The sequence below is a fragment of the Petaurus breviceps genome, unplaced genomic scaffold (genome assembly GCF_028583685.1).
Source record: "Petaurus breviceps papuanus isolate PSGF00001 unplaced genomic scaffold, PetGlider_PUasm1.0 174, whole genome shotgun sequence".
NCBI classification, from domain to species: Eukaryota; Metazoa; Chordata; class Mammalia; order Diprotodontia; family Petauridae; genus Petaurus; species Petaurus breviceps.
The window spans coordinates 18,945,328-18,957,832 of NW_027185761.1; the positions used below are offsets into that span (position 1 = coordinate 18,945,328).

The 12,505-nt window shown below is 42.8% G+C and overlaps 1 protein-coding gene across 1 annotated transcript in view; it reads left to right on the forward strand.

Moving 5' to 3' along the window:
- TMEM43 (transmembrane protein 43) overlaps window positions 1–12,505 on the forward strand; it is a 350,998-nt gene that overhangs the window by 87,951 nt on the left and 250,542 nt on the right. The gene's annotated exons all lie outside the window — the stretch shown is intronic.

The following is a 12,505-nucleotide window of genomic DNA, read 5'->3' on the forward strand; positions in this document are numbered from 1 at the left end:
CTCTGTCTCTCTGTCTCTCTCTCTGTCTCTGTCTCTCTCTGTCTCTGTCTCTCTCTGTCTCTGTCTCTGTCTCTCTCTCTCTCTCTCTCTCTCTCTCTCTCTCTCTCTCTCTCTCTCTCTCTCTCTCTCTCTCTCTCTCCCTCTCTCTCTCTCTCCCTCTCTCTCTCTCTCTCTCTCTCTCTCTCTCTCTCTCTCTCTCTCTCTCTCTCTCTCTCTCTCTCTGTCTCTCTCTCTCTCCCTCGAGCACCTCCAAGCCAAGGGACAAAACGCTTCCGAGACGCTGCGCTGCGCCCAGTTTAGGAACCAGAGGAGGCTTTCCAGGCGCGCGACGGGCAGCGCAGCAAATGACAGGAGCACTGGGGTCTGCGGTCTGGTCCAGCCTCTTGATGCGGGGCGACACCTGGTGGTGCTTCTTGGTAGCGCAGCCCCGAAGTGCCTCCCCACCTCTCGGCGCTACGTGGCGGCCTGTACGCCTGTGTGCCCAGGTCCTGCTGCACAAAATGTTCTATTCCGTGCACGAGGAGGGATGGGGACGGCATGTGGTCCAGCCTCTCCCCCTCTGCTAGGAATAAACAACAATCCGTCACAGCTGTCTAAGGCAAAGCCAAGAATAGTCTTCAGCACCGTAATTCTTCCCGAATCCCTCATTTCATCGGTCTGAGTGGCCCTTCTGCCTACACACAGACCACAAGGACTCGGAATGACTGATGGTCTTCAAAATTCAGCTGCCTCCTGCACCTTTTGGGTGACCTTGGAAAAATCACTTAGCTTTAGATGAAGGGTGCTGTAAGAGATGACCTCTGAATTCCCTTTCAGGCTCCAAATCCGTGTTGCTAATTCCCCCCAGCAATGCAGCTAGATCATTTTGCTCCCCAGCTAGGAATAGAAAATTGCATCCCTACCCCGCAGTTATTGGGGCAGAAAAAGGATTGATCACCCTCTGGAATAACGAACTTCTTCCATCGAAGCTAGGCTAGATTGTACCAAGAGCTTGAGCTCTGCCGACTCAGCCTTCTGGGACCTGGGACCTCCCTGGTTCCTCGAAGGTTCAGTCAAACTGCCCTTCCAACTATTCCTTACATCCCCACGCCTCTGTACCATCACCAACTCTTGGAAATGCCCTCTCACCTCACCCCTGCCTCTGAATCCCTAGCTTCCTCCAAATCTCTGCTCAGGGGCTATTTTGTAGAAGGAACATTTCCTGATTTCTCCAGCTGCTTGGCATGTTTTCTAACACACAAACAAAAAGCATTGCTCTGAGTGAGAAACTTCTATCAAATTCAGATGTACGTCTTTAGTTGAGCTGTCCAAGAGGCAGTATGGTATAATGGAAGTCAGAGAGACCAGGATTCCAAAGGCACCTCAGATACTTAGTAGCTGTCTGATCCTGTGTCTAACCTTCCTGTGCCTCAGTTTCCTTATTTATAAAATGAGGGGATTGGATGTCCCCTAAGTTAATTTAATAATCCTATAAGGTCCCACAGACAGTATCAGAGGCAGACCTTGAACGGAGGTCTTTCTGACCCCCCCAATTCAACTCCACCAAACTGCCTCCCTATTTTTCAGCTAGGGAAGCAGCCTAAAGAGGTTTAGAGTTTGGTCCACAGTCACACAGCAAGTCAATGACTCAGTGACAGAACCATGATTTTCCACAAAAGTTCTACTCTGACCCGTGCTGGGGGATGGGGAGATGGAGGGTTCAAAGCTCTTGTTAGCAAAGTGTAAGCTCAGGAAAATCTCTGAGTTTGGTTTTAGTGACAAACTGCTGTCCCTTGGCCAGTCAAGATAAGAACAGCCCTCGACAAAAATTTGAACACTAGTTGATGAATTCTTAGGCCATGGTCACTATGAAACAGATAAATCCCTCAATTATCATAATGTATAATATGTAGCATATAAGTAGTGAGAGTATTATATAGAATTTAACCAAAAAATTGTGATTCATTCACATCTTCATTTGAATCAGTCACTTGAAATTTCTATTTTAAGTTGCAAAAAAATAATATTTCAGTCAGACCTTACCATGCTGTATCAGCAATGCCATATTCACAATGCCTATGGAGATTATAAATATGCTGATATAATTATCCATCACAAAATACATCATGCTTGCCATATGGGGAAATAAACTAGAAAATTTATTAAGATGCCAAAAGACTGAGTCCCAAAACCAGAAAGTGAAAGCCATCAGAGTAGTTATGATATTGGCACAGGTAGATAAAGTAGAAAGCACCCACATTTTCAAACCTTTAAAACAGAACAGGCTACCTCAGGCAAAGGTCCTCCTCTCCCCACTCACAGCAACCACCCAGCGTCCGGGAAGCGCGCTCCCAGCAGCTCCGGCCCCTGGCAGTCCTCAACAGGAGTCCTTAGAAGAAATTCTGGTTAACTCAAAAAGGGCTTTGCGCTGCCGCTGCCGCTGCCTCTGCTGCTGCCGCTGCCATCGCCGCCACCGCCAAGAACCTGTGGTAGCTGCAAACCCTGAGGACGCTTGGGGTGCTTGCTGCTACACATGCCCTCTGAGTTAGTGACAGATTTGAATTAGAAGACATTTTGGAAAAATGCAAATTGACTGTTTTCGAGTAGGTCTGGTCCCTTGAACCAATGGCTGATAAAGTGACTGGGGTAGGAAGGCTAAAGATGCTGCTTTAATGGATCCCTAGCTCCTGTTTGCACTTAACATTCATTTACATGACAACAAATGTGCTGGGCTTACAGGCCAAACATGACCCAAACAATCTTGTTTGTGTTATTAATTTGTTCAGGCAGTTCCTCCTTCACAGAGAGTACAAATGGAAACCTTAGCCCAGGCCAGGTCAAATCACAATTTCCTGTTTAGAGAAAGGTTATCCAGTGACATAAATGGAGAGAAATGTTCGGCCTCTGGAGGACAGTCCAAGATTATAGGGGTGCTTGTAGGAAGGGCTGGAGGGGTAAGTGGGTTTCAGTGATCAAAGTCAAAATAAGGAACATCAGTGCAAATTGGAATTAGAAGTATCATGTCATAGTGGGGCACATAGGTCATACAGTGGATAGAGTGGATAGAGGTTGGAGTCTAGAAGACCCAAGTTCATATCTGGTCTCAGATATTTACTATGGACCCTGGACAGGTCATTTAACCTGTTTGCCTCAGTTTCCTCATCTGTATCATGGGAATAATAATAGAGCCCACCTCCCAGGGTTGTTGTGAGGTTCAGGTGAGATAATAATTGTTAGGCATTTAGCACAGTGCCTGGAACATAGTAGGCACTGAAGAGGGTACCCACTAAGAGGATTAGGGTTGCTCTGGAGACCCCAAAATACCAACACCCTGGGTCCTGGCGAATGAATTCGACTCGAATCTTCTCAGCCAAAGAAAAGTAAAATTTATTAGAAGTTCACTTGCATTAGACACAGAGTCTGTGTTAGAAAATTCTACAGTGCTCTCACTATTCTAAGGCATTCTTTGGAGCTCTCACAACCACATGGTGTGAGATGGGGTCTTATATACAGAAGGTGTGGGAGGAATCTAGGGGTGGTCTAGAGGAGAAGTTTGGGGAAGGTCTTCAGGAGGAGTTAATGAGGTCAATGAGTGATTAAGGATGGGAAGCCACCTGAAGACAAGAGACAATGGTGGACTAGGCCAGTTCAAGGGTGGATCAATATTTTGATAGGTGGGGATTCTAGTAACAGAGCTGGGAAGTCTAGTAAGAGACTTGCCTCATCAAATGGGATGATTCAATCAAGAGTCCAAGGGAGGTTCCCAGAGCCTGTACCTCAAGGACTCAAGGAGAGCTCAGAGGGGGCTCCCAGAGCCCATACCTCATCAGGCACTATATAATGTTAGCTGTTGTTGTTGTTATTGGTGGGAAAAGCATTGTACAAGGTCAAGAGACAGAAAGCACTCGACAGCCTTGACCGAGTTACTTCCTTCCCTTTCTCAGCCAGTTTCTTCATCTGTCCAATGGGAAGTGTTACCCTGAAGTCTGTGAACTTGGTTTAAAAAAATATATATGAGTGTGTTGATTGTCCTAAGTATGAATGTTCCTCCTTGAGGAGGAAATTCTCTCTATTTACGTGAGTTGGCTTAAAAGCTTAACTTAGGGGGCGCTAGGTGAAAACTAGCCATGTAACCTTGGGAAAGTGACTCAACCGCAATTGCCCTCCAAAAGGTAAAAAAAAAAAAAAAGCTTAACATAGTTTGGGAGATTTGCCTGGATCACCTAGAGACTAAGTAACTTAACTAATGTCATCACACTAGCCAGTATGTGTCGAAGGCAGAACTTGAAACCAGGTTTTCCTGATACTTAGGCCATCTCTCTAACCATTGTCCCACATGCCTATTAGTGATAGTTGTGTGTGTGTTTTTAATAACTATCCAGTAACTTACTAATATCTCCTCAAAGGCAATATCTGTCTTTCTCATCGGGGGAGGGTTTGAAGGTGAAGTTATCAGGGTGGTGATTAGTATTTTATACACCCGGTGTTAATACTAGAAAACATATCTAAGAGCTGTTGGAAGGTCAGAGATGGACTCCCTTGGAAGCCATCTCATTGGTTTTGCTAACTAGGTGCTAAGCTTGGTGACGGACTTCAGGTATTTTCAATGCCCTCTATACTTTTTGGCTCTCTGCAGCAAAGTTCTGATTACCCCACCCTAGTTATGTCTCTGGCAGTAGGAAACAGAAATAGGTGATCAGCAGTCCCTACTAAGGTGGTCAAAGAGCCTGAGAACCTTTGGCTTAATATTCTACCCTTGTCCTCAAGGAAATGGAGAACTGGTGGACTTATCGCAGAGACGTAAGGCCCTAGATGGTGTCCCTCTTTTCCTTCCACTCCAAAGATTCTGCCTCTGACTATAAGAAGACCAAGAGATGGAGGATGGGCTTCAAAGACCACCACCTTCCAGATCTAGTCTCATGGAGTAGACAGTTTCTCTCCTGCCTCGATTCCAGAAGAAAGTCCCTCCTCAAATTCCTCACCCACCCACTCAGTGATGACTGGCATTCCTTTCACCGAGTACAAAATCTTTCAATCCAGCCTTAGAATTCCATAGAGCGAAAGGGCACTTCATTTAGAGTAGTCAGAATCCCTCAAACATAGTAGGTCCCCTTCTTTTCCCCATCATTCTTCCCCACCTCAGCCACTCTTCTTTCTAGCCCATGAATGTCTTTCCTCAAACATGGCGCCCAGAATTGGGCATGATATTCCAGATGTGTTCTGGCTAGGCCCTCACCATTTTGGACACAAGCCCCTTCTTAATGAAGGCTAAGAGATGTTAGCTTTTTGTGTCTCTATATCACACTATTGATTCATGTTGAGCTTTCCGACCAATAAAATCCCAAGTTTCCCCTCTCCCCAAAATGCCCTCTAATCATGCCTTCCCCATCTTGTACATGTGAAGCTGGTCCTTTGAAGCCAAGTGAAAGACATCATATTTATTAAATTTAAATTTTATCTCAGGCACAGTGTTCTAGCCTGTCAAGATCTTTTGAATCTTAACTCCATAATTATATTAATTTTTAAAGCATTTATATACAGTGCTTTAAAAGTTTGCAAAGCTTTTTACATATGTTACCTCATTTAGTGCTCACAACAACCTTGGGAAGTAGATACTATTATTGTAATCACTTTGCAGATGAAGAAACTCATACTGGGAGTGTTTAAGTGACTTGTCATGAACAAGATATCAGAGGCAGGGTCTGAACTAGGATCTCTATCCCACAGTGTTTTAGCTGTCCCTCACAGATTTGTGTTAACTGCCATCCCAAGCACAGACCCCTGAACCCTTCCACTAGGGATCAACCATCAATGATGATTCAATTGATTAGCTCTAATTTTACTTCTTAATGAAGGCTAAGAGATGTTAGCTTTTTGTGTCTCTATATCACACTATTGATTCATGTTGAGCTTTCCGACCAATAAAATCCCAAGTTTCCCCTCTCCCCAAAATGCCCTCTAATCATGCCTTCCCCATCTTGTACATGTGAAGCTGGTCCTTTGAAGCCAAGTGAAAGACATCATATTTATTAAATTTAAATTTTTTTAATTTAAAAAATCTAAGCTAAGTATGGCCTGGCCTATTCCCATGAATAGGTTAATAAAACATGCCCTTTTCTCAGCCCTGGCCCTCCTCCCATTCCGGGGGAGGGCCAAGAATAGCAGGATGAAGGAGTCAGTGATGGGGACAATAAATGAGACTAGGAAGCAAAACATTTTCCCTGATGGCAGAGTCAATAGAATTCTAAGAACATGTAACCGAATGTGTGACTCAACAGCAGGGCCAGGAAATCACGACCATTAGTCTATTAATTCTGTTGGTTACTGACAAGGGCACATCATCCTTGGAAGCAGAGAGGATTAATGAGAAAGAGAGAGGGGGGACTGTAGGACAAAAGAGGATGAGTCAGAGGAGGGCTGGCCGGAAAAACATACGTGTGAGACACGAGACCAGCCACACGAGACCAGTTCTTTCCTCTCTCCCCCAGGAAAGAGGGCACACAGTGCCACAGCAAACATCTCCTCCCTAGCTATTTGCCTTGGGAGTCAGGCTGCCCTTTGCAACAGGTAGGAGACCAATCAGAGAATCTGTTTCTGTCCCTTTTCCTAGAACACTGTGTTGTGCTCAGGGATTTTTCACAGAAGCACAGGCCTGGGGAGGCCTGTGTACAAGGGATCTGGGCCCAAATTCAACAGTGGGTGAATGAGGCCTGTCCATGTCAGACTCCTCTGTCCTGGGGCTGTCCAATGTGAAAGTTGTCTCTGCTTCTCTAGGGAAACCATGGTCCTTAAGGTGAGTGTCTAAGAGAAGTTTTCCAAATGTTTTATCCAAGGCACTGCAGGTCAATTTTGAAACCCTATCCCTTCCTTTAAGGAACCAAATAAACAAGGATTCATTGAGACTTTCCTGCCCCCACAGCAACCATTCTATCCTAACAGCTGTCATTTCCCCCACCCCCCACTTCAACCCCCAAAGCCAATGGGACAAATATTTATTATTGTGGTCTCATAGAGGCCTTAGAGATCATCTAGGTCAAAGGTTAACTTTTGCTGTGTCAGAGCCCCTAATGGCAGTCTGGTGAAACCTATGGACCTCTTCTCCAAATAAAGTTTCTAAATGCAACAAATAAAATTGTATAAAGGATTACAACACTTAACACTTACCAGCCATGTGATCTTGGGTAAGTCACTTAACTCCAATTGCCCTGTCCTCCCCTTCAAAAAGCAAAAAAAAAAAAATTTACAAAGAATACCAATTAAATTGAAATAGCATTGTTAAAAAAAAATATAACAAGTTCATGGACCCCAGGTTGAGAACACCTGAGCTAATATGCATGCACCATCATGCCCAGCCAACAAGAATTCATTAAGAGCCTAGTAGGTGTCTATCAGGCACAGGGGAGACAACGACAAAACTTTAACAGTCCATACACACAAGGAGTTAATTTTCTATTTGGGGAAACAACATGTTCACACAAGTAAATACAAAACATATGCAGAAAGTATACAGAGTAATCGGGAATGGGAGTAGAAAGTGAGGAAATCAAGATAGGCTTCCTGTAGGAGGAGGCATTTGTGCTGAGTTTTGAAGGAAGTTAGAGGCTCTGTGGGGCAGAGGAGAGAGGGACCACAATCTAGATGAGGGGACAGGCCGGGGAAAGGCGCAGAGACATGAGGGAGAATATTGTACAAGAGGGCCAGGAAGAAGGACAGTTTGACTGGACCACAGAGCAGGAAGAGATTAATGTGAAGTAAGCCTGCAAAGGGAATTTTGAGATCAGTTTGGAAGAACTTTATAAGTCAAGAAGTCAAGGGACAGAAACAGTTTTTATTTTATCGTTTAGCAAGAAAGGGGCCATTGGAGCTTCCTGAGCTGGGAAGTTACCTGGTCCCACCCATGCTTTGTGGGGAAGATAAATTAGAGAGAGGAGAGACTGGAGAAAAAAGTGGATTAGCAGGTTACTGAAATAGTTCAGAAGAGAAGCAATAAGGACTGAACAAAAGTACTGTGCAGTCTCCCCATCACTCTCCTAAAGATTTTGGGAAGGTGAGAAAGCAGACACAGGTGAGTAGCTTTTGATGATTTTTTAAGAAATAGTGCTGCTACTGTCCACAATTTTCTTTCCAATCAATAAAATATCTTAGGAATCAATTCTTCAATAGCCTTAAAACTGAGTGTCTTCCAGCATGGATTCCTTTTGCAAACACTTGGTCCAGGCCAGTTGCTCTTCCTGCGTTTGTCTTCCTAAGATCACTGGGGTTTGGGAGTCAAGACGGTGGACTACAGGCCACCCAGTTGGACCCTCCCAACATTCCCCTCCAAACAACTTTAAAATAACCCCTCAAAACAAAATTTGAAGCAGCAGAGCCAACAAAAGTTCAGAGAGACATTTATTTAGGCTAAAACAGCTTAGGAGAGGTCCATAACACCAGGTTGGGCACGGGTCTGGAGCAGAGCGGAAGCACCAGCTTTGAGCCTCCGAGGTCACCATGACAGCAGTAGCAGTAGCTTCGGGATCTCTCGGCCCAAAGACTACAAGGCAGCAGATGACTGGACAGAAGGGCTGAGCTGGGTGCAGCTGGTCCTGACCGATCATTCTATTGTCCATAAGCAGTTCTGGATCACAGTGCCAGGATGGAGGGAGTGTTTCTGATCAGTCACAATGTCTTGTGTGCAAAAGACATACTTGAAACAGAAGAATACATTCGAAGAGTTAAAAAAATCAGCTAGACCATGTACAACCTAGAGTGAATTGTTGTTTTCCTAGTGGGGGAGGGGGGAGAAAATCTGGAACTCAAAGTTTGAGAAACAAATGTTTTAAAAAAATGCTTTTTACATGCAACTGGGAAATAACACATACAGACACTAGGTATAGAAATACATCATGCCCTACTAGAAAGTTGGGGGGGGGGAGATGAGGGAGACTATAAGAGAGAACAGATTGGGGGAAGGGGTATTCAGCAGGCTCGATATTTGGGGGTGGGGAGGAGAAAGATGGGGAGAAAAATTTGTAACTCAAAATCTTGTGGAAATGAATTTTAAAAACTAAAAATAAATAAATGAATTGAAAAAAAAACCAGCTAGAGCAAAATCTATTATGCTTCTGCTGAATTAAAAAGCAGGGGTAGCAATAATGATTTCAGGCAAAACAAAAACAAAAATTTATTTAACTAAAAGAGATAGGGAAATTACATTTTGCTAACAGGCACCATGGACAATAAAGTGATATCAAAAATTTTACAGCAAGTTTCTCTGATAAAGGCCTCATTTCCTAAATTTTTGGGAAACTGAGTCAAATTTATAAAGATAAGAGCTATTCTCCCAATTGATAAATGGTCAAAGGATATGAACAGGCAGTTTCAGAAGAAATCAAAGCTATCTATAGTTATATGAAAAAGGTGCTCTAAACCATTAACTGATCAGGCAAATTAAAACAACTCTTAGGTGTCACTTCACACCTATCAGAAATGACAAATGTTAAAGGGGATGAAGGAAAATAGGTGCATTAATAAACTATTGGAGGGGCAGCTAGGTGGAGAAGTGAATAGAGCACTGGCCCTGGAGTCAGGAGGACCTGAATTCAAATGCAGCCTCAGCCACATAACACTTACTAGCCATGTAACCTTGGGTAAGTCACTTAACCCCAAATGCCCAGCCTTCCCCCTTCCCCCCTCCAAAAAAGCAAAAAAACAAAAAATTAAAATTAAATTAAAAAATAAACTATTTTGGTAGAGTTGTGAACTGATCCAACCATTCTGGAGAACAATCTGGAACTATGCCCAAAGGGCTATAAAACTGTGGATATCCTTTGATCCAGGAATACTAGGTCTGTATCCCAAAGGAAGCAAAGGAAAAGGACCTCTGTGCACAAAAAAATATTTATAGCAGCTTTTTTAGTGGTGACAAAGAATTGGAAATTGAGGGGATGCCCACCAATTGTGGAATGGCTGAACAAGTTGTATATGATTGTGATGGAATATTCTGTTCTGTGAGAAATAATGAGGGACGATGATTTCAGAAAAGCATGGCAAGACCTATATGAACTGATGCAATGTGAAGTGAGAAGTACCGGGAGGTCACTGGGCACAACGAGAGTAATGTTGAAATGAAAGTCAATTGTGATCAATACAATGATCCAAGATAATTTTAAAGGATTCATGATGAAAAATGTCATCAACCTTTAGACAGAGAACTGAGAAACTCTGAGGGCAAACTTATATATAATTTTCCTACTTTATTTTTTTTTATTTTGTCATAGGGTTAATATGGAAACATGTTTTGCATGATTTCACATGTAAAATTGATATTATATTGTTTGTTTCCTCTGTGGGTGGGGGAGGGTTGGGAGGGAGAGAGAGAATCCAGAATTCAAAATTTAAAAAAAAGTTAAATGTTTAAAATAAATAATAGAAAATATAAGGAGCATTGGGGTTTTCAAGGGAACTTTAGGGATAATTGGGTCCAAACTCCTTGTTTTAGAGTTGAGGAAACTGAGGCAAAAACAAGTGAGATGATTTGCTCACAGATAAGTATCAGAGCTGGTGTATAAACCCAAATCTCCTGACATCAAACTTTCCATTACACCAAGATTCTTTTCATGTTTCTGTAAACTATATGAGTATGTGGGCTGTGTATAATAGTGGCGTGGCTTATATATGGAATAAATAGATATCTGATCTTGGATCTGACCCACTCATTTCCAAGCCTGCTGCCTCAAGGCCACGTATGGCTTTCTAGGTCCTTGGGTCTGGTCTTTTGACTGAGTTCAAGTTTTATAGATTTTATAGATAAATCTTCTTATTAAGGGGATTTGTTCTGTGAAGTTTGGATTCAATCAAAAGGCCGCACTTACGGACCTAGAGGGCCATATGTGGTCTCAAGGTCAAAGGTTCCCCACCCCTGGATTAACCTCTACCCTTTGTGGGGAGTGAGAGGAAGTCCATGGCTGAGGAGCCAAGGACTCTTCCCTTTCGAAATTCCAAAAAAGGTCAGTGGAGTAGAATTACATCTATACATTTCATCTCAAATATTGATAGTCTCAAGATACAGTACTTGGGGAAGAGGAGACAGGATCAACACCGTTTTCCCAGACCACTCTCAAGGGAAGGGTGTCTTTATATTATCACCTTAGCTCAAAAAATCATTATGAATATCTAGTGCATCTCTTTATCAAAATAAATAGTCAACAGAAATCAGAAAAGTTATATAGATTAGAATAGACCGAAGATACACAAGAGTAAAGGAGGTCCTGAGAGTTAGATGAAAGACTTCAGCCCAACCAAGAAAAGAGGGAATGATCTCACTGAGGGAGTCCAGTCTTAGTACCTTATAGGGTTCTATGCACTGAAAGTCAAGAAATGTGATTATGGAATCAGGGTGGGGGTGGAGGACAACTTCCCATACATGTGGCCATTCAAAGTTTACACCTCGTCCCTCTGACTCCTGTTTTTCAAATCTTCCTCTGAAGTATTCGTTAATGATGTGAAGTCACCTCCACATCACAGGTCACTGTCAACATCAGGGGCTCAGAAGACTCTCGGCCAATCAGGAGTCAGTCACATCTCCTGCACACATAGCACAGAATACAGCATCTCAGGGCACTGCCTAGGGAAAGTTACATCTCCTTAGTCCCTGCTCTTCTTCTCCTTACAAGAGGTCAAGGATTAACAAGGCAGAATCATACTGGAGTGTTAGAGTCCATATCCAGTGAATCCTCTGTTATCAACGAGGAACACAGTTTATTCCAGAAATACTGACAGATTTCTTCTATTCTCCATCTGTTGTCTTCCTTCTAGTTTTACCTTTAAATGATCTGTTTTAATTATCACGTCAGGCTTTTTGCAAACTTATTTTCCTCTTCACCACTTCTTGTAGTTTTCTGATTTACATGGAGGTAAAAATGATGCCTTTGGGTGGTCTTCCAAAGTTTCCTCTTGAGTGTCTACTCCCACTTGAGACCTGGGACCCACTTTCTTTTCCTCTAGCCTATCCTACAAATAGAGACAATTCTATTTAAGCTGATACCAGTACATTCCCTGGTCCCTGGGGGTTGGGGGGGAAGGGGTGAGAGTGTGTGGGGGGGTATTTTCATGTAGAAGCAAAAGCTTAATTACACATGTAAATCAAGTTCTTTTAGTGAGATTTTAAACTTTAATAAACAGAAGTATAAAGGCTACAAACGTATGAAAAACAACAGTTGAAAGATTATCTAACACTTTAAATATCCATAGATTTCTTATTAAAATTCTACACCACCATTGCCTGGAACTAGGCATGGTATTCTTTGATTTCTGAACTCAGGAAAAACTTTCATTAGCTATTGCTCAGTGACTGAAAGGATTATATTTGTAACCCTAGCCTTAAGATCCTCCAAAGAACGGTGCATACATGACAGTTTTGACGTGATCCCACAAGAAAAATTCTAAAGGAGATAGGTCAGGCAGCCAAGATGTACAATGTTAGAAGACATTTTCTTCCAATACACCAATTTGAGAAAGCATCATGCAGAAACTCTCACATGCAATG